Source organism: Orcinus orca, chromosome 10, assembly GCF_937001465.1.
Source record: "Orcinus orca chromosome 10, mOrcOrc1.1, whole genome shotgun sequence".
NCBI classification, from domain to species: Eukaryota; Metazoa; Chordata; class Mammalia; order Artiodactyla; family Delphinidae; genus Orcinus; species Orcinus orca.
In genome coordinates, this window is record NC_064568.1 from 93,071,921 (window position 1) to 93,092,730 (window position 20,810).

The 20,810-nt window shown below is 45.8% G+C and overlaps 1 protein-coding gene across 4 annotated transcripts in view; it reads left to right on the plus strand.

Annotated features, from left to right (window-relative positions):
- Nucleotides 1-20,810, plus strand: part of ATXN1 (ataxin 1) — a 409,623-nt gene that overhangs the window by 14,032 nt on the left and 374,781 nt on the right. The window contains exons 1-2 of one of the 4 annotated variants that reach the window (XM_033434914.2): nucleotides 861-1,010; nucleotides 8,942-9,056. The gene's annotated coding sequence lies outside the window, so the exon portion shown is untranslated. Of the gene's footprint in view, nucleotides 1-860; nucleotides 1,011-4,299; nucleotides 8,233-8,941; nucleotides 9,057-20,810 lie in introns of those variants that run through there. The other 3 variants (XM_049716361.1, XM_049716362.1, XM_033434925.2) reach the window with 3 other exon arrangements.

Genomic DNA, 20,810 nt, shown 5'->3' on the forward strand with positions numbered 1-20,810 from the left:
CCAGCTTTCGTAGGCAGGAAAGGTGAGGGTGCACGTGCAGACAGGGGGACCCTTAAAACTTTCCTGAGTTGCACGCCAAGACAATCCCCGCGGCTCGGTGGGCTGGCTTCCGGAACGCTGAGGCTAAACCGGTTTGAGGGTTAACATGCGTGAAGATCGGAGTCAGCCCTCTTAGTCGCTTGTCGGCGCGCCCAGGACGAAGGGAACGTCGGGATCAGAATTGGCCCACCTCCTCTCCCACTTGGGGTATTTCATGGTCTCCGACTTGCAGCTCGACAGCCCTCGGAGAGTCCTCCAGGGTCCCTGAGTTGCACCCCGCTGTCGCTCTGTCCCCTCCAACTAGATGCAGGGACCCGGGAAGGCGCGCGAGGACCTACCGGTCACCGCTAAAATTACCTCATCGCTTCAGCTCCCCGCCCCTTTCCCAAACCTGGAAGCACTGTCCCCTCCGGCCCCGGTCACTCCTCCCGCCCCGCGGCCCTCGATCCCAAGCCGGTCTTGGGGAAACGCGCCCGCCTCCCCGGGGGCCTCCGAGCCCGGGCTGCGCGCACCGAAGGGTTAAGGGCGCGGACCGGCCGCCGCGCTGTGCGCTCGCCGTGCTCAGAGCTGCTCGCCCCGCCGCCCGCCGGAGGGTGCCCCCCCCCGCCCCCCCGAAGTCGGATCCCAGAGCTGCGGCGGCGGCAGCCAACTGCTCCATATTTGGCTTCTATTACACATTTACATACTGGAGCGAGCTAGCGAGCGAGCGCGAGAGAGCGCGAGGGAGGGCGGGCGGAGGGAGGAGGGAGGGGAGAGGAGCGGGGGGGGGGAGGAGGAGGAGGAGAGAGCAGAGTATACCGCAGACATCATTTCTACTACAGTGGCGGAGCCGTACAGGACCTGTTTCACTGCAGGGGGATCCAAAACAAGCCCCGTGGAGCAGCAGCCAGAGCTACAGCAGCCGCAAGACACTGTTTCTCTCCCTCTGCCCCCCCTTCCCCACGCAACCCCAGATCCATTTACACTTTACAGTAAGTGGCTATTTTTTTTCTCCTCCGATTCTTTCTCTCCCCCCTCCCCCATCTCCTTCTCCCATGATTTAGATTGAGATTCCCCCCCCACCCCCGCTCTCCCTAGAGGGGCAAAAGCAACAACCAGGAAACAAACCCCAAACCCCATTCGGCGACACGGAAAACAGCTGGAAGAGGAGCGAAGGAAATCGACGCGTTGTGTTGTGGTGTGTGTTTGTGTGTGTGTGTGTGTGTACATACACCCTTCCCCGGCTCCAGCTTCCCGGGCCGACATCCCCGCTCTGGGAGCAGGGACAACTGGCAGGAGGGCTGCAGGGGCTGGGTGGGCGCCCGCCAGGCGAGGGGGCGCGCCCGGGCTGGGGGCATGGGCGGGCGGGGAGAGCGGCGGCGGCGGCGCCCCGCTACGGCGGCTGCCGGTCCGGCCGCGAGTGCGGAGAGCCATGTCCTCCTCCCTGGAGGTGGCGTAGGGGGAGGCGGAGGCCGGGGGTCGCGCTGCCCCCTCCTCCCGCCGCCCCCTCCTCACTCCTCTCCCCGAAGAGGGCGGCGAGAGCGAGCGGGTCTGGAGAAGGGCTGGGCTTGCCCGCGGGGGCCGCCTGGCCTCGGAGCCCCGGGGTGGGGGTCTCCCCGCGGAGGCCGGCCTGGCCGGGCATGCGGCTGCGGACCGGGAAGGGTCTGCGCCCGCGGCCGCGCCGGGACTTCGCGCGCGTGGCCGGGCGTAGAGCGGTGGGAGAGCGGGGGGCGCTGAGGGGTGGGTACTGGGGGAGCGGGTGTGCGGTGCCGGGAGCGCGGCCGGAGTGGCGGTGGCGGCCCTGGCTGCAGCTGCCGCCGCCGCCGCCGCCGCCCTGTTGGTACGGCTTCCTGATCATGTGCAGCCGTCGCAGCGGCCCGGAGCCGGGAGCCCGCGAGCGCCCCAGCCCGGGCCGGCGCCCCCGCCAGCGCCCGCGGCCGGAGCCGGGGAGCCGTGGCAGGCGCTGCCCTGCCCGCGCCGGAGTGAACGGCTGTGCGGCTGCTGGGAGGGTGAATGAAGCCGGGAGGAGGGGAAGGAGGAGGTGGCGGCGGCGGCGGCGCTGCGGGAACTGGGATGCGCCCTGGAGCCCTGCCGCCCGCTCACTCTGGGCCGGGCCGGGCCGGAGGCTCCGCCACTCCTGCGACCGCAGCCGCCACCTCCTACGTGGTTCCAGCGCTGCGCGCAGGCCGGTCCCGCAGGGGGCGGGGCGGGGCAGGGGGCCGGCTGGGCTGAGCAAGAGGTGAGGCGGTGGCGGAGCGCGGCGTGAGTGTGAGTGAGTGCGTGCGATTGTGAGTGTGTGCGCGCGAGCGTGCGGGGGAGGGGGCGGCTGGGGCCGTCGCGGTGGGGAGAGGGCCCCCTCAGTGGCCACTTGGCTGACTCCGCACCGCCCCGACCCCTTCTCGGCCCCCCCCCTCCCCACCGCCCTCAGGCCGCCTTCCTGAACTCCGCGGCTGGTGCTTTCATTTTATTTCAGACCACGTAGGGGGCTGACTGGAAGCGATGAAACAATTCAGGTTTTCGAGGCAGATTGAGCAAGAACCTTAGCGGGGGGTGGAAGTAGGGTGGGGGTGGAGATCCTGCCAGAAAACAAACAAAAAAAATCAGTTTCCAAGGACTGTGGGGTTTGGTTCAATCCCGTGGCTGCTCTGTTTTGTTTTGCTTTCTTAGTATATAATCCTACAGATAAGAGGGTAATATAAATACTTCGGGAGATTGGGAAATTGCTGAAGAGTAGTAAGGGGGAAAAAAAAAAAAGCCAGTCGGAAGCTGGTTATATAATGCGCGATGTGGCTAACGAGAACGGCAAGCTATTTTTATTTTGTTTACCGTATGCTGTGCAGTAGGGACTCCTACAAACTGGTTCTGTCCCCGAAGAGATTCTTAGTTTCCCTGTGAGATCCACAGGATACAATTAGCAAAATTAGAAGACCCTATTAAACCCACAGAATAAAAATTAATGGCTTGGAGTGGCATACTCCGTGCACATCCTGGTGCATGCATGGGAATGTGTGTATGCAAATAAGTTCTTTGCCAATGTTGTAGTCACATCTCATTGACATTTGTGTTTTATAATGCAGGCTGTTCTTAATATTTAAACATAATCGTTACATATCGCTCACAGCAGTGGGTAGTTACTTTAAGGTTATTTTTAGGCACAGCTAGTTACTTTTTCGACAGTGTTAGCTAAGCTATTTCATTTGGGTTTCTGAGGAGCCCTGCAGTTCCTAGAAGCCCCTGTCTTAAGCCCACCGTGTGGTTTATTTGGTGGGTGAAGGTAGTTTGACACTTCAGCCTATTTTGGAATGCAGTGTTTGCCTGAAGAAACCACCAGAGAGAAGGATGAGAAAATCCTGCAAATGAACTCTTGGAAAGGGACTGCACCATAACGACTAATGCTTTGGCATTTAATCTCCTCTGCCCTCTGTGCCTGCATCAGTCAATATTTTAGCAGCTCCACAGATAACTGGGCTTGAGTGCCACCTTCTACATAAAGCAGAGGTTGAAGGACTCCCCTGAACCTTCTGCCTTTCTCATCTCGTAGATACCTGTCAGCGGGTGTAGGTTTTCGGTGTACTTACTCCAGCTCTGATCACTCATGTAATTAGATCAGGCTGCCATGGCAACAGACAGTGTTCCTCCGTCCATTCAGGTGGGTTTGTCTTGTGCCTGGACTACTCCCAAGTGTTTCATGCACAGTATTTGTGCTGCCCCAGCCAGATGAGAGACTTTACTATTTCAGCTGCATCTTCTTTCTGTCATTTTTGGACGGGAGACACTGAATGATGCTTCTAGTTACTCAGCTTTTATAAAGGAGACCAACAAGCTGTGCTTACTGGGTGCAGTATGTAAATGCATCTCCCCAGACAGTGAGAGGAGCCCGACAATCCTGCTGGTGTTTATTGTGAACAGATCAACAAGTATTTGGTACTTGTTAGAAACCTTTCAGAGCTGACTAAAGCAGCATTTCTTTTGCAGGCTGTCTGGTGCCTTTGGCCTTGCAGGCACTTAACCCTTTCAAGTGCAGAAGAAGTCATCCTTTAGAACTCAAGTTGCCAGTAGTCGCGACTGGTTTTCTAACGGATTTATTCAGCGGAAGTAATTTATTCCAGAAGGATATCCCCGTTGTCAGATTTGAAAACTGGACGGCCGTCATAATAGCAAAAAAATGCTACTGATAGTAGGCAGTCATTCTGAATGTATTCATTCTTAACTTGGATTTCTTGGCCATGATCGTTACCTTTGTGGTAGTAGGTTATAAGGTTTTTGTCTCAGGTAAGAGATAATGGAGGTCTATAGCTGGTAGACTGATAATGTATGGTGCTTTTGCACAATAACTTGTACTCTATTTGGGAATATAATTTCATGGGCATTTAATAATGTAGAGAACAGCATTTTTTTCTTTGTATTAGGGGACCACCTTATTAAGCCTGCTGAGCACAGAAAAATAATACTGTTGGGAAAAAAAAAGGAAAGAAAAGTAGCTTTGGTTGCTGAAGCTCTCTGTTGCTCAGGCAATCCAAATAAGGGAGAGTATTTTAATAACTCTGATATTTGAAAGAAAAGATAATTGAGAATAATAACGTTTTGATGTCATTGTGACCCTGGCAGTCAGTTTACCGTTTTACAGCCCCCTAGTTAAATCCTTTTATTTTCCTCTGGGGCTAAGGTTGTTGAGAGGGCTCCTTAGTGCTCCTCACAGGGTGTTTATGAATTTCTACCATTTTGCGAGTTTATGTAGTTGGTAACGTGATTGTGACCCGCTCAGATCAAGCGTTGCTGTGTTTAAAACGGGCCATTATTTCTAGGAGGTAAATAGATGGTGGAGGCAAGGATATAAGTTTAAGTTTAAGTTTTACATAACACCTTGGAGGTCCTGGATTACCTTTTACAATGTACAGAAAATCGCTTCACTTGCAGCCAAACGTGCACATGTATTTTTCAGTGTACAAATAAATTCATCCTAAAATAAGTATGAAAAATGTGCTTGATTGGGAACTGTGAAAGTCAATATTTTCCCTTCTGGATTTCGTTTGAAGAGGGTTTGGTAAACAGAAGTGATACTTCATTAGAAATATCATAACTAGGCTTCCCGGCCTCTGAATTGTCCTATACTGTCGGAGAAGAATTCAAGGACAACTCTTTAGCCATCAAATTATACATGAAATGTCTGTAACTGGCCTTACGTTTCAACAGACCTAACTCAGTTGTCTGGGAGTCCCCGGAAAGGCCAGCCTTAAGAGATTATTAAAATATCAGTAAGCATGTTTCTGTGACTCCTGGTACAGAGTTTGATTCACATCCCTTTTGTATAAATGTGCCTTTATTTTTTTTCCATTCTGAAATGTCAAGTGGATTTTCTGTTTGCACTTACCTTGAATGATAGTTTTTGATGACTAACGCATGGTTAACACTGGCTCATTTTGTTTCCTATAAGAAGTTAGTCGATAAACATGTTTTTACTAAAAGCCTGAAATTTAGTGAAGGTAGGAGTGAATGTTAATTCTTTCGTTTATAGTCGTCTGCAAGTAACACATAGTTTAGACTATGAAAAGCTTAAATACTTGTGTAAGATGACATAGTACAGCAAGGCAGGATATTATTTTTATAGGGGAGACATGATTTGATTTCCATTGCTTTATATCTTTTGATATGTGCAGCTTAACTGCTTCAAACAGCAGATTTAGTTCTGCTCATACTTCCAAACTTATCAGAAGCAGGCTCTCCTTATTTTGTGAAAAGCATTGAAAATAAGAAATCATAGAAATCCCAATAGAGATAATAATTTCTGTTCTAGGGCGTTCCATACAAGACTGCCCCTTTTTAAGGAATTTTGTAGTCCTCAATTATGCTGTTCAAATTTTAGTTTCATTCAATTCAGTTTAATAAAATACACATTCAGAATTTAAGAGGTGGTATAATAATGAGTATACTCCATGCTAGTGTTGGAGAATATTTTCAGGTGTTGGCCAAAAGAGTTGTAATTGGATCAAGGTTTTAAAAATATGTAAATACTTACAATTACAGGAGTAATAAAAAGGTTTAGGTAACTAATCTTTATTGGTGGAAATAGTTTTCAGAAATCTCTTTCCTGTTTCATAATTTATGTATCTTTGTCTTTATCAGTGTAGTAATATATTTTATAATCCTTACAAACCTGAAGTTTTCAGGCCAATGTACTGTAAATATGTGTACTACCTATTACCATCTCAAATGTACTAAAACACATTTTAGAACTATTAAAGACAAAAGAGCAACAAACATTATATTCTCTTTGACATATTTGATGCGAGCAGAACTGATTCATTGATTTTTTTATAGCTTTTAATGCATCGCATTTGTGGAGTAATGAAAATGCAATGGTAATGGCAATAACGTAAGCAAAAATTGTATCCTAAACCTGAAAATTACTTTTCAGAAAATTCATTGTAGTGTAATCACAGTTTGAGGCTTTCGGGGGGCAGAAGTTCCCCTGATGATGGTGTTTGGATTCAGGCTAAGAGGAACTCCTTTTTTTCTATTTAGGTGTTCTTTAACGGACACATTTTGAATGAGTAATTTAGCAGAAGTTTTTAGTGATCATTGTCATAGCTGCTAATCTGTAAACATTTATGCTTCTAACATTCGAAGAAAATGTATTTTTTCTGTCACTGCGTACGGCAAATTTTCTTTTATTGCACCCTTAGCTTTGGCCTACTCTCCTCGAAGTGTTTATATTATATCCTGTATCCATATTATTTATATATTATCACCTCTTTACTGACTGTCACATCAGTATTACTTAAGCCATCTTTCTGTCTTCCACTATTAATAGTATTGTGTTATGTTGCCCTGCTGTGCTTTTTAAATATTAAGGGTTCCATTTTTAGCAGATACAGAAAACAGTCCATAGGCTATTTTCTGGTATGTTGTTTGTATGCTTTTGCAATACAGAGTCCACTCTGCCTTGCTTTATCCTTGTGTTTCTTCCCTCCAGTGGAACACAGCAAGTTATGTTAACTCTTCGAGTTAGTCTAACTGGTGTAGCAACACAAATGCTTTTGAAATAAGTAGGCATACCAATGTGAGAGTAAATTAATATTTTACAGCATTTGCATCATGTTTGACTGTTCTCTGCACTTCAGCAGAATAGGAGGAGACTGTAATTTGGACTCTATAAAACCTTATCTGCCAGGTGATAGGTAAATAGGATGGTGTGCACATACATCGATACACAAGGCAACACTCTCAACTGTTAGCTCATAAAGCAAGCACTTTGCAAATCCACGGTACCTGCACCTTGTTTGAAAATGATGATCAAGTATTTTGATGCTTCATTTGAGATGTTACTAGATAAAATCAAGATTTCTACCCCGTCCCAGGCCCTTAAAACAAGTGCTGTGTAAGAATAAATAGAATATTATGAGCTTCTATTTAACTTGGCCACTATTTATATTTGTAACTCAACAAGCTTCTTAGTGAAGGACAGTGTCTTCCAAGGACTTGAGAGACGTTATAGTCTCGAACAGCTTCGTTCTTTGTCTGTCTACACTTACTGATTACATGTGGGGAAACCAAGGCCTAGAAAACTTCCTTCTTCTGCATATCAGTCCCAGGCGTGCAGTAGATGCTTAAATAAATACTTGGCGAATGGATTAGCTAGAAGTAAGAATACTTTGGCTATTATTCATTACTTTGCAGTGTTGGAAAGCAATCGAAATTATTTTCCTTTCCAGCTGGGCTGTGCTCTTAAAAATAGTGAGTGTGTATGGATGAAAATAATCATGAGATGTGTTGCCATGTACCCAAGGATAATTGGCTCACTTACCTGTTTACAGATTATTCACATTGGAGATCATATTCATAGCTCCAGAATAGTTCTTTTCTGGCACCCAATATAATCCTGGGCCTTCTCCTTCCTACTGTTACCTGGCGTGGGCTTAGGAAACCCAAACTAAATTTAAAACCAGCCTAAACAAATATGCAGATCAGCTCCAGTAATCAAAGGCTGAAAAAACTCAGTCCAGCAATGACTAGTTTGGGGATTAGTTTATAATAACTGTGCTACTGATTTTATTTAATGTGGACAGTTGGGAACTACCAGTATTTAAAAACATGATTTAAATAGATAGTGCTGGAAACTATGTTAGCAGATCGAGTCCTCAACTTCTTCCATTTCTATGCATAGGTCTTTACCTCACAAAACCTACTACAAGCACCAAGCTCCCTGATGGAAAGGTATATGGAAGATTCATTCATTCTCTCTTTCATTCATCCATTCACACATTCACTCATTCATCATACAGTGGGTAATTTTTACTTAAACATGCTTAAGATATTGTGGCAGAATGAAAGTCAAGTAGACATACATTCAGTAATTAAATCATTTAAAGTTTAGTGGAAAAAAAGTCTAGTGAGTATATGCATACTTAACATTTTTTTTCCTGCATTCTGTTCTGTCTTCTATCCCATTAGACTGGTATGCTAATAACTGTGCTCTGTTTCATGATTGTGCCTCAAAGTTGCATGTTGATAGTAAGATATGCCTCATGAAAGTTAGACCCTGGCTCAATTACTATTCAGTCCATGCCCATTTTCACCTGATAGTCCTGTGATTACCAGCATGTGTTTCTGAGGAAATTGGCTAGAATCATTAGAGAAAAGAATGACAGTAGCTGTCTCAAATGGGGAGACCAAGCTCTTAATTTGATTGAAGGGATGACCTTTCTGTGTGTTGGCCTCCCTCTGAGCCCTGTCGAATAAAACCAGACCTGCCTTTTGGGCTGGCTGGTAGCTGTGTAATTCTCCTAAAACAATGCAAAATGTGATGTTCTTAAAGTTTAGATTTCAGTGCATGGGCCCTTGCAGGTGGAATTATTTTTTTTAAAGCCATCCGTTCTGTTTCTCATTTTGGATTTCCTCTTCTGCACCCCCTGGACCATTGCAGGAGGATCGTGCAGCAAATCACCAGGGTGGTCCATTCAAGCTGCAGATTTGTCTGGCATCTTGGGACAGCAGGCTCGTCCTCCGCAGCCACTGCAGGAAAGTGCGTCACCCATCAGGTGAGAGTTTTGCGATGCTCTCTAGTTTCCATCTGAGGATAAAGTCTGACCTGGGAAAGTCGCCTACTAGCCGTACTTTAGCACTTCGTAGACTGTTCAAGATAATTGTCTTTGCAAACTCTATTGTGTGGGAAATTGAGAAATCGCCGAGAGGTTTTTTTAAAGCTCGGATTCAAGTATTTCTCTTTTTGATTTATTTGGTTTATGAAGTAGCCTACCTCTGACTTTGTGGATGGTTGATTATTGTGTGTGTTGGGCTTGGGCCTGATCATTTTAATTGTCACCTGTACTTCAAGCTGGTGAGAAAGTTTTGCTACCAAATGTTTATCTTAAGTCATGTTTTAGGTTATTGTTGTAGTATGACCCTTGTGTAGGGAGACGGGCTCGTTTGTTTGGTAGCAGCCCGCATTTGTTGGATCTCGAATTTCTCTGTGTCTGTTTGGATTTTACAACTTCCTGATTTCTTCATGTACAGTAAATTTTTCTCATCTGGAGAGTCATGCAGACCCAGGGTGGATGCAGGGTTGATGACTCATGGTTCACTGTTGAAGGGAAGACAAGAGGAGAGTGCCTACTTGAAATCAGGAGACCGTGGAAGTTAGTTAGAAGTTGGGGCAATAAGGGCTTGGGAACACTGGTATTCGCAACCGGAGGAGATTGTGAAATAGATCCCTTCTTTCTGTTTGCCTTGGGAGGAGTCCTGCTCCAAGCTGTGGAAATAGACTAGTTCAGAGGTTCCCGAGCCTGGCTGGGCACCAGAATCACCGGGAGAGGTTAAAAAAAATAGAATAGGGGCTCCACCCTAGATCTGCTGAATCAAAATGAGCCTTAATGGTCTCTTGGAGTCATACTGATGTTCCACAGCTTTGGCAAAGGCTGGATCGGGTGGTCTCTGGGCGGCTCTTCCTGAGTCATGTGGGATTTCCTTACTTGGTGAGATACACAGTCCACTTTTACCAAACCTCACATACAAAACTCTGGGTTTTCAGCTAACGTATAAGAGGTGAACACTTGCTTTATCCAAATGTTCATTTTGAAACTGATTCAGTAGATTTCTTTAAATAAAGAACCCCCCCAAACCCCCCCACCAACCCCGGGCTTCTAAGATCCAGTGTTTAACTTCCATAGAAATTCCATGGTGTTTGAGATAAGAGCGCAGGGCTCTGGAACCAGCCTGTCTGAATTTAAAATCTAGAGCTGCCTCTGTGAACTTGGGCAGTCCTGTAACCTTCCTATGCCTCAGTTTCTTCTGTGTAAGTTGGAGATAATATTAGACGTTTCTCTAGGGCTGCTGTGAGGATGGAATGACGTAATGTTTGTACACTGAGCAGAGTAGTACCTGGTATATGGTTTATGATCCATGAACCTGTGCTGTCACTGTGAACCTGTGACTTGTCTTGACAGGATGATTGTAATGTTCTTGTTTGGTGACGGTTGCTTCTCAACCATACATGACTCGGAATAAGTAAATATCCCTGTACCTTGGTCTTTGGACCAACATTGTAGACATTTGCAGCCCTGCAAAGCCAACGGGTCTTTTATTTATTTTTCGGAACTTTGTGTTAGTCTACCTTGATTCCTGATGCAGGTTGCCCGTGTATTGTTTTTATATCGTAGGATGAACTGCTGAGTTGCAGGCATAAGTGACGTTACTTGTGGTCTGAGTAAAAACACACACATACCTGAATGCCGGAAGTACTGTGCCTCAGAAAGGGGGGTCAGTAAAGTCCTCCTGGGGGGCGAGGCAGGGGAGAGAGGAAGTTATCATACACATTCTATCCTTGTGAAATATGGAACTGGGTACTTTACATTTTATGGGCTGTGGGTTAGGGAAAGCGTCTTTCAAAGGAGATAGAACAACTCTAGAATTCTGTGCAGAGTTAAGCCTCATAAGGTCTACAAGTGTCAGCTCCGTTGAAAGGGGTGCGATGTCTTCTTGCTAATTTCTCTCTTCGGGGTATTATCCATTTTAGGCAGAAAATCCTCACCTTGAAGTTTTGGGGGAAGTGGCTTAATTGCATATGTGGTTAACACACATGCAATTTTTTCAACCTGTGGTGTTTAAAGAGAATCATGTGTTAAAACAGGAATGTCTCAAGAATTTATTGTGAAAAAAACGGGCAGCAAACAGTCCTATCTCTTGGTCAGTATGTGTAGCTTATTGAGAAGAGATCCAGGTTTTTATAGTACATAGTACAGTATATTAAGTGTCATAGGAATACTCATATTACTGACAAAGCAGTACAGAGTCACCCTGAGTTTTAAGCAGCTGACATTTCCTAGGCTCGCATTTAAAGGAAGCTTATAAGCATTAGCTAAACGTTTTGCATAAATAGTGGCCTCATTACAGTCCTCACAATTTGATGGCTAAGTGTAAGCAAGGAAACAGTATCATTCACGTTGTACTCTGTTATACTCATTAAGGTTTTTTCTTTTTTTAAAAAAATAAAATAAAACCTAGATTACAGTTATTTCTGGTTCTGGCTGTTTTATCAATACAGTACAGCTCTAGCAGTTTCTGACCTACCCCATTCACAGGCACTGTCTATGTAAAGAAGTGATTCACTCATTTATTCACTGTGTATTTTTTTTTTACTACTGCACAGAGTGAGTAAGAGCTACTAGGAGGAGGTTATATACTTCGTGGTCAGGTAGGGGGAGGAAGAAATGCTCTGAAATAACTAATACAAGGCAGAATGGGGTGGGTTGTACTTACTGGGGCAGGTTCTAACACAGAAGGAATTCAGAAGAATGATGCTGAGTAGGATGATGGGGAAAGACTTGGAGGAGGAGGGACAGTTTGAGTTGAACTCTGAAGACTGGTTAGCATTTCTGTGGGAGGAGATGGAGAGTGTGAGGGTGACCGTTTCAGTGCCAGGGCCATAACAAGCAAGTGCATGGTATGTAATTGATGAGGCCATTGAGGCAGAAACCCAGGTGCCGGTGGACATCTGAGTTCCTGGAGTCCAGCAGACAGTAGAGTGTGGGAATAAGATTACTGAGAGGTCCGGTCTGGAGATAAATTTGGAGGAGCCATTGGCCTGAAAGTGATCTTTGAGATTGGGCTTTGGGTTCTTACGCCTGGCAGGAAGTTTGACAGGCAGGCGGGATGAGTATATTTCAGTGATGACGTCAGCCAGAGTGGAATATGTAGAGGGGGAAGTAAGAGGCAGTGGAGGCAGCAGAAATGGAGCATTGGTGTGGCACAGCCTTTGTATGTTTCCTGTTTAAGACCTGGGGTGAAGGGAGGGAGGATGGAGAAATTGGGATGATGCACAGGTTGGGTAATGGCAGGGGGGCACCTTGGAAACTCAGGGCTGAGCTTTAGCTCAATGAAATCTTATTGAAATCTTTATTCTTTAAGACCTTTAAAAAAATAGAAACTTGAGCTAATTTTAGCCAGATCTAACGTGTGTGTATAAAAATGAATGCTGCTTTTGAAATTCAGCACATGCAGTATCTCTTTTCATTTAAACAAATGATCCCTCTATTTTCCTCTAAACAGTTTTATTAAGAAGATTTTCAGTGAAGCCCTGTACACATTAACAACGACTCCAGCTTTGCCTTTGATCTTTTCCACCGTGGATTTATTTATCTCATGTGATAGGCGTAAATCACATTATGCCACCTACTTGACTTTGGAGCAGTTGTTCATTTGTGGCAATTCATTTCTTGTACTTTGATAAATCACATTAATATGGGTGTGTTTCATAACTTTAGTGTGGACTCTTAAATGTTATTTGAGTGTGTGTGTGTTTGTGTGTATACGTGTGTGTATATATATACATATATATGTATTTCCAGCTACTAGTCACAGTTTTCTGAAAAATTTGGCTTCTCATTTATACTTTATAGAAAATGTAGAGTTAGTGAGCCTTGGCTCTGGGGAGAAAGACTACATAGCTCAAAGTGAAGGAGAAAGCTGGACATTATCTGGTTATATTGCTGTTATTGGGGAGTCAGTCTTAATATAATGAAGGAATATCTGAGGATTATTTAAGATATTTTTTTAACCTGAGTTTTTTTTTTTTTTTTTTGCGGTACGCGGGCTTCTCACTGTTGTGGCCTCTCCCGTTGCGGAGCACAGGCTCCGGACGCACAGGCTCAGAGGCCATGGCTCACGGGCCCAGCCGCTCCGCGGCATGTGGGATCTTCCCGGACCGGGGCACGAACCCGCGTCCCCTGCATCGGCAGGCGGACTCCCAACCACTGCGCCACCAGGGAAGCCCCCTAACCTGAGTTATTTTTGATGGGGTGTCTGTAGTCCCCTAAATGGCCCAGAATGAGGCTCTGACTTACCTACCTTTCATAAAAGACAAGAAGGTTAGGACAGGAGTGACAGGAATGGAGAAAACAACTCAACAACTCCAGGGGGCAGACCATGCTGTCTGCAAAGATTCAATGAGCATCTAATATGTGAGAGGCATTATGCCAGCAAGACCCTAAAGGAAATATGGAGATGATCAATGGTCCACACTTTCTGTGTATTAACTCTTTGAATCTTCACTGCAATCCTTTGGGGTAGGCACTGCTATTATCTGCATTTCACAGGTGAGGAAACTGAAGCACAGAGAGGTTAAGTCACTTGCCCAAGACTGCTCAGCTGTTAAGTGGTAGAGTCATGCTGGGACTCCAGCCTGTATTCTTTTTTTTTTTAAATTTATTTATTTTTTATTTTTGGCTGCATTGGGTCTTCGTTGCTGTGTGCAGGCTTTCTCTAGTTGTGGCGAGTGGGGGCTACTCTTCGTTGTGGTGCATGGGCTTCTCATTGCAGTGGCTTCTCTTTTTGTGGAGCACGGGCTCTAGGCGTGCAGGTTTCAGTAGTTGTGGCGCACGGGCTTAGTTGCTCCGCGGCATGTGGAATCTTCCCAGACCAGGGCTCGAACCCATGTCCCCTGCATTGGCAGGCGGATTCTTAACCACTGTGCCATCAGGGAATCCCCCAGCCTGTATTCTTAACTGCTGCCATGCACTGTCTCTCAAGCCCTCAGCCCCTTCTTGTAAGGCAAGGTGTGCCCAGGAGTAGTATTTAAAGACCCACAGCAGAGGTGCGGCCGGCTCTCAGAGGTCAGGATCAGAGAAGGTTCGTGGACGATGAGCCCTCCTTTTCCAGGTGTGCCTGTCTGTTCAGGGTCACATACAGGCTGTCTTTGCTGTGTTGTTTCCCTTTTTTTCACTCTTTGTCCTCCTCCCTGAGATTCCTACGCACTTTCAATAATTATTAATTGAAGAAAATGATGACCATGGCATATGCTTATCTGTGTTTCAGGGGATTGGCTTAAGTTGGGCTCCAAATGTTTGGTGTCCAGTGATGAACTTTTGACTCTTGAAAGTGAGGTGATGAACTTTTGACTCTTGAAAGCGTTTCACTGGGTCAGTGCTCAGTTTGCAAGGTTTGGCGGATAGGAACTATTTCTCTCTGCAGTTTGATAGATGGTGGGTGGCACCCAGTCCAACTCAAAGAAACATGGGGCGAAAGGAGGTCACACTTAAGTAAGGGAGGCCATCGGGAAGCTCAGAGCTTGTATCCCCTCCTCTCCCTCCCCCCCCACCTCTGCCCCTCCTGTCCCTTCATCTCTGATCCCTGCCCCTCCCAGGCTCATTTTCTCACCTTCACTGGACCAGTGATGAGTCTTGACCAACTCATGTCAAAAAGATAGAGGGGCTCCCCTGGTGGCGCAGTGGCTGAGAGTCTGCCTGCCGATGCAGGGGACATGGGTTCATGCCCCGGTCCGGGAAGATATCCCACAGGCCGCGGAGCGGCTGGGCCCGTGAGCCATGGCCGCTGAGCCTGCGCGTCCGGAGCCTGTGCTCAAGGATAGAGAAGAAAGATCACTTTTCTCTTAGGCTGCCCAGGGAAAACTAAGAGTCTGTCTTTCTTACAGTTGAAGAATGTAAGTGATGATCATTTCGTAACGTGTAGAACCATCAAATCGCTCTGTTGTGCCCTTGGATCTAACAGAGTGCTGTAGGTCAATTATACTTCCATAAAAGAAAGAAAATTACCAAGGATATTTTTTAAAAAAATGTCTTCAGAGGCAAGTCTTGCTTTATAGACACACGGAACAGGAGGATTCGGGATTTGCCCTCTGTGCACACGCGGATGGCAGCCCCAGCCTTCATCCGAGCTGTAATCATACGTGATGCATTTTATTTACAGATTAGGAGGCTCTGACTCTGACATATGACTAACGGGGAAGCTCCTCCCTTACAGCAGTTGTATGTCATCTGCTTCAGAGAACTAATTGCTTGGCAATTCCCCTTTGGTAATTCCCTCTTTATTTTCTGATGAGTTACTTAACAGTGACGGGCTTGTTGAGCGGAGCGTTGAGTTTAATGTGTGCTCCAGAAACTCCACTGTAGGCCTGGGGGATATGTTTTTCGAATTCTGTTTAGCTTTACTGAAGGAATACTGAAACCATTATATGGCCTGTTAATATTTCACTCAATACGAGGTTAGACGCTGAGCGGTGTGCAGTTTTCCAAAAGAAATAAAAACCAGGCTTCTTTTTTTCAGTGTGCCCCTGTGCATTCGAAAATTATTAAAAAGGAATTTAATATTCATAGAATGTTTAATCCATTTTTTCAAAATAAGATTTCAAATGGAGTAGCTTTCCAGGACACCACAGCATGAGTGGGGGTGTGGTAGAAAGCTGTTGGGCGGTTTTTGGGGAGACCGAGTTTCTTTTAACTGCCCTGCTGCAAGGTGAGATGGCCCACCCACTCTACCTTGCTGGGCCTCAGTTTCCCCATTTACAGGAAAGAAAGCGGGTGAAAGAAGTGATCGCTCGGGCCTCTTCTATCTCTAACACGGCACAGTCCCATGAATAGATTTTATTGTAATTCTTTCTCTCGGTTGCCCCCACCCTCCCCCAGAGACCTTTGCTCTGTCAAACATCATTAGCTGTTGTTTGACTTTGTTCGGTTTTGTATCTAATTAGAACTTACATTTTCAGCTATTATCGTGTCATTATTTATAAAGTAAGTCGTAAGGGGTGCCTAAAATCATTTATCACCCCATCTCTATTAGTTTCGTACCTTACCGCTTCCTCGGCTCCTTTTTCCTCTTCTTGCTACCATGCCCCAAACAACATCCATTTCTGGAGTGGCTGTGTTATAACTGGAAGGAATCTTTCTGCTAATTATGGAATAATTTTTTGTAAGGAGAGCGCAGAAGCTCAGCTCTTTGCAGTAGCATCGAGGGTCACATTCTGCTTTTAATTTACAAGTAGAAATCCTTTGGATGTCATTTGGTTTTACCTGCAGGTGCAGATTTGAGGCTCGAGGTAATTCGTTTTTTCTTCTGCATCAACTTTCCCAGTTAGTGTGCATAGCATTACTTGGTCCTGTTGGTTCATTTGTAAACCGTTCATACTGATGTCTCTTGACTCATTGAATAGTGTTTTTCGGCAGCCAGTGCAAATAGAAGAGGTGACATTCAAGAGTGTTTCGTCTTGTTGTTTTGTTTGTTTCATAGGCAGAGAGGAAGGGAAGAGGCAATAGGGGTGTTAAAAGTGAGGGCTTTGAAGACAGGGAGGTGAAGGTTTGAATTCTAGCCCTGGCTCCTTAGCTGTGTGTCCCAGGCCACATTTCTTAAATCTCTGATCCTCAGTTTTCTCATCTGTAAAATGGGGATGATGACAAGGTCTATCTTACAGGATTGCTGGAAGGATCAAATGAGCATTCACTGTATATTGCCTGTGGTAGGATCTCAGTACATAATTTAAAGAAAAGAAAGGAGAGAAAAGTATAGAATTTAAGGGCTGGAAAAAAAAAAAACAAGAACTAAGGAAAGAGTTGTATCTTTGGGGGTACTCAGGGTAGGAGGAGCCCTTCACAGTCCTTCGTGGGCAGGTTTGAATTCCAGACGGACCATTGAAACTTGGGAGGGCCTGGACCGCCTTCCCTGTTTTGGGTGTGATGTTCTACTGAAGGTCCACCTGCTCCACAGAAGAGGGTGTTAGTTGCTGTGCAGTGGATAGAAATATTACATTTTAAACATCTGTTGTCTATACTTTACTACAATAAGAGAAAACCAATGAAAGCAAAAGTTCCCTTTGATTCCACCATCCCAGTCCATAAGTCACTATTAGGTGTTGTCTTTTAGTTCTTGACAATTTAACATATATCTTTTTTCACTTTTGCTTTTTCTATTTAGCATAAACATTCTGGTTTGCAACCTAGACTGGACAGTTATCCTTTGCAAAGATTATATAATATACCATCAAGTTGTTTTCTCTTAATTTAGGTTTTGTATTTTTTGTGGGCATTCGAGTTGGTTCTAATTGTTTACTATTATAAAACTGCAGTGATTACCTTTGTACACTTAAGTATTTTCTTAGGATACAGTCACGTCAGATGGCTTATTCCTAGACGGAGGGGCCTTGCTCTGAACTGCTTTGTAAAAGACAACATTTACATTGTTACTGATGATATATGACTGTGTCTTGCTTCAACCTGATTAATTATGGGACTTACTCTTTTTTGGCTAATTTAATAGGCTTCTTGGTTTTAAAATTTGCATTCCTTTGATCCCTCTCAGTCGCAGAACATTTCCATCTGTGTTTACTTACTGATTTTCTTTTATATAATTAGCAAACGGGGAGTCTTGATAATTTCTCATCTGTGCCTATGAGCTCTTTGTGTGCTCTAGAAATTGATCTTTCTTAAAGTCATATGTACTGCAGCTGTTTCCCCAGTCCGATTGTTTTTCATTTGGATTCTCTGACTTTTTGTTGTATGAAAGTCCAAGATTTTCTATGATGTCTCTTTTCTTCTGTGATCATACCCAGGGCCAGCCTGGAAGGAAGAAGGGAGATGACTGCAGCTCACATTCTGTACCTGGCCGGCCAGCGGCTCGGCTTGGCTGGAATAGTCCTCATTCTCAACTGCTCACCGCTCCCCTGTTGAACAGCAGGGAACCGCTCCTTGTTGAAACCCTAGTGCTTTTCTACTGCCGAGGGCCCCTTTCTACTTTCCTTCCCACCTGTTCCTCACTCCTTGACCTTGATCCATCCTGGGCCAGTCTCCTAGATGTCTCGTCTCCTCTGCCCACCTTTGGGGCTCTCCGCCCTGTGTTGCTGACCCCCGTTTCTCTCGGGGAGCCCTGCCGTGGGGGCGGTGCTGGAGGCCTGGCAGCCTCCCTCCCGTGGGCCTGGAGAGATAGGAGTTCCAGGCTTGGCGAGGTTGAACCCTTCTTCGAGGATCCTGGGTTGGGCTCTTCACACCTTCTGCTCACTGAGTCCGACGGGCCACCTGCTGAGGAGTGAGCTTCGCGGGTTTGATTTTCATCCAGGTTAGACTGAGGGGTCCACTGCTGCCCAGCTTCCCTTGCTATTGTAGCTCTTCCCTGGAGAGAGCTCTGCGGGCAGGAGGGCAGGGGCAGTTTCCCGGGTATGGAGCTCTGGGGGAGTCTGGTCTCCAGACCTGAACTGGGACCAGTGGCCCTGCTGGGTTGCAGTGGTTTAGGATGTGCTGTCCCTCCTCAATGGCCTTTCTCAATGTGCACTTGTTCTGGTCCAACCCGTTTTCCTCTCCGAGGCCAAAGTGAACATTTCTTACCCTTAGACATCTGTCTGCATCTCCGTGTCACCTCCTTGGTTGTTCATTGAAGTTCTGAATCCTTAACCTGGCCCAGCAGCTTTGGGGTCCCCTGCTTATCTCCCCGGCACTGTCACTCATCTGTTGCCCCTTCTTTGCTTCAGTCATTTAGCATTTCCTCTTTCAAAGTGCCCTGTCCTTTCTTATTCTGTTCCAGCTTTTAGTCGTGCTGTTCCCCTTCCTTGACATCCAGCTGCCCACCTCTATCTGTGTGGCTAACTTTGAATCTTGGTTTAGAGTCCTTTCCTCGGGCAGCCGAGGGACGAGTCCTGTGCTGCCTGTCGGGGATTCCCAGAGCCCCCTGCTGTTCTTCTCGTGTTGTAACATTTTGCACCTCTTTTCCCAGCTCAGTGACAGCAGGGACAGCAAGGACTGTTTCCCCCCCTCCCCCCACCAACCATTCTTGGCATTTGGCATCCAGTAGGGCTGCAATATATGTAAGCATTTCCCCTACAATGTGGGTTTGTATGATGCAAATTGGATGCAACTCCATCTCTTTATATAGACCGTGACTTACAGGACTGTGGTCTGGAGCCAGCCCTGGGGCCTAGTGGACCACAGTGGTGGAAGAAGCTATGGCATCTGTTGAATACCTTTGTGCATCAAAGAATGAGTGGTAAAGGGGACCAAAATTTATAAGAGGGCTCTGCTCAGGAGAAAGAAAAGCCTAGTGACGAATTTTCTGGAACAAAAGCTATACGGAATAGATTGCTGGATTTGCTCAGTGATATTTAAATTTTATAGCACTACACTTATAACCACACCAAACTCTATTATCATTGAACTTCAACACAGGAAACAAAATCACTGTGTTTTTGAATGTCTAAAACTGTCTTTCTTTGCAATGAAAAAATTCCTGTTGGATTTCGATGATGTGAGGATTCTTAGAAACATCGCTAACCTGTGGGATGAATGAGTGGATTTGAGGCTCACCTCCTAAACACCTGTTCTCTGCTTTGATCAGTCTCCCTTATGTGCTCTTGTGACCCTGCTCTCTGATTCAGGTGAAAGTTCTTGGTGGGATAATTTTCCCAAGGAGATCATTTTATCTGGAAGAGAGTAGTTCTGGAGTCTTAAGCAAGGTTGGTCAAGTGGAGGTAAAGCACGCCATGGACCAGGGAGCCCTGAAACCCTCCTCTGCGTGACCCCGCCCGGGAGGAATGGGGCTGGTGGGGTCTGACCGTGGTGTCTCTGCCCCTTTGAGTTGGCGGGGACAACCTCCTCTCTCTTGCACATGAATTCGTCTAGAAGTTGCCCTGTTGGTGGTGGGTGAAAATACCATTTCCAGGGAGAGGGTGTTCATTGGTGATCACTGACGTGAGGGTCTGCATGCTTCTGATGGAGGTTCTGACAGGTATGGAAAAGGGTCTGACATTAGAACCGAGGCCTGGGCCCATTGTCCACTGCAGCGCCCCAAAGCCCTTTCTACCTTGCTCTGTTCTGGCAAGTTCCAAATGGGGGCAGAAAGGACTCTGGATGAATTTTGTTTTGATTGTTCTTCCCCTTTTCAAGGCTCCGTGCTGTAATCCAGACCATTGAGAAGTATGACCCCAAGTTGTGGCTTTTTTGGGAAGACAGTCTTTTTATAAGGAGCTGGGAAAAGAATGTTTCTCTTTGGCTGCTGGCTCTGGTGCCTGATCTGACACTTTTCATAAGATTAGCAGTTTTGTTCCTTTTGTAAGTGGCCGTAGGCCCATAAGACAAGTTACCTATTATTTGTTGACAGGAGAAAAGATTATCTAGTTTTTATTTAGAAATCTTCTTCCATAAAACCTTGTTTTCTGTTGCATTTGAAAGAAATACATACAGTGATAGCATCTAAGCCCAAATTTTGGTGTTTTACTTTGGCTTTCCTGTTCTGCTGAAGTCTCTGTAACCCTTTGTACCTCTCTCTACTCTTCAGAAGGAACAGGTTATATATTTTTTTCCATCTCAGAGTCATCCAAATGAACAGGACTGTTTTAACAATCTGTATAAACCAGGGGGAAGACTACTTTCTTTCTTTTTTTTTTTTCCCCTCCCAGCAAGCTTTAGATCCATTTTGGTCATCCTAGAGATTAGAATAGGCCAATGTGAGTAAGAAGCAATGTGAAATGAAGAAATATTTTTGCATGTGTCCTTGAAACATGGGGCTTACCCAGGGGTATTGAGCCT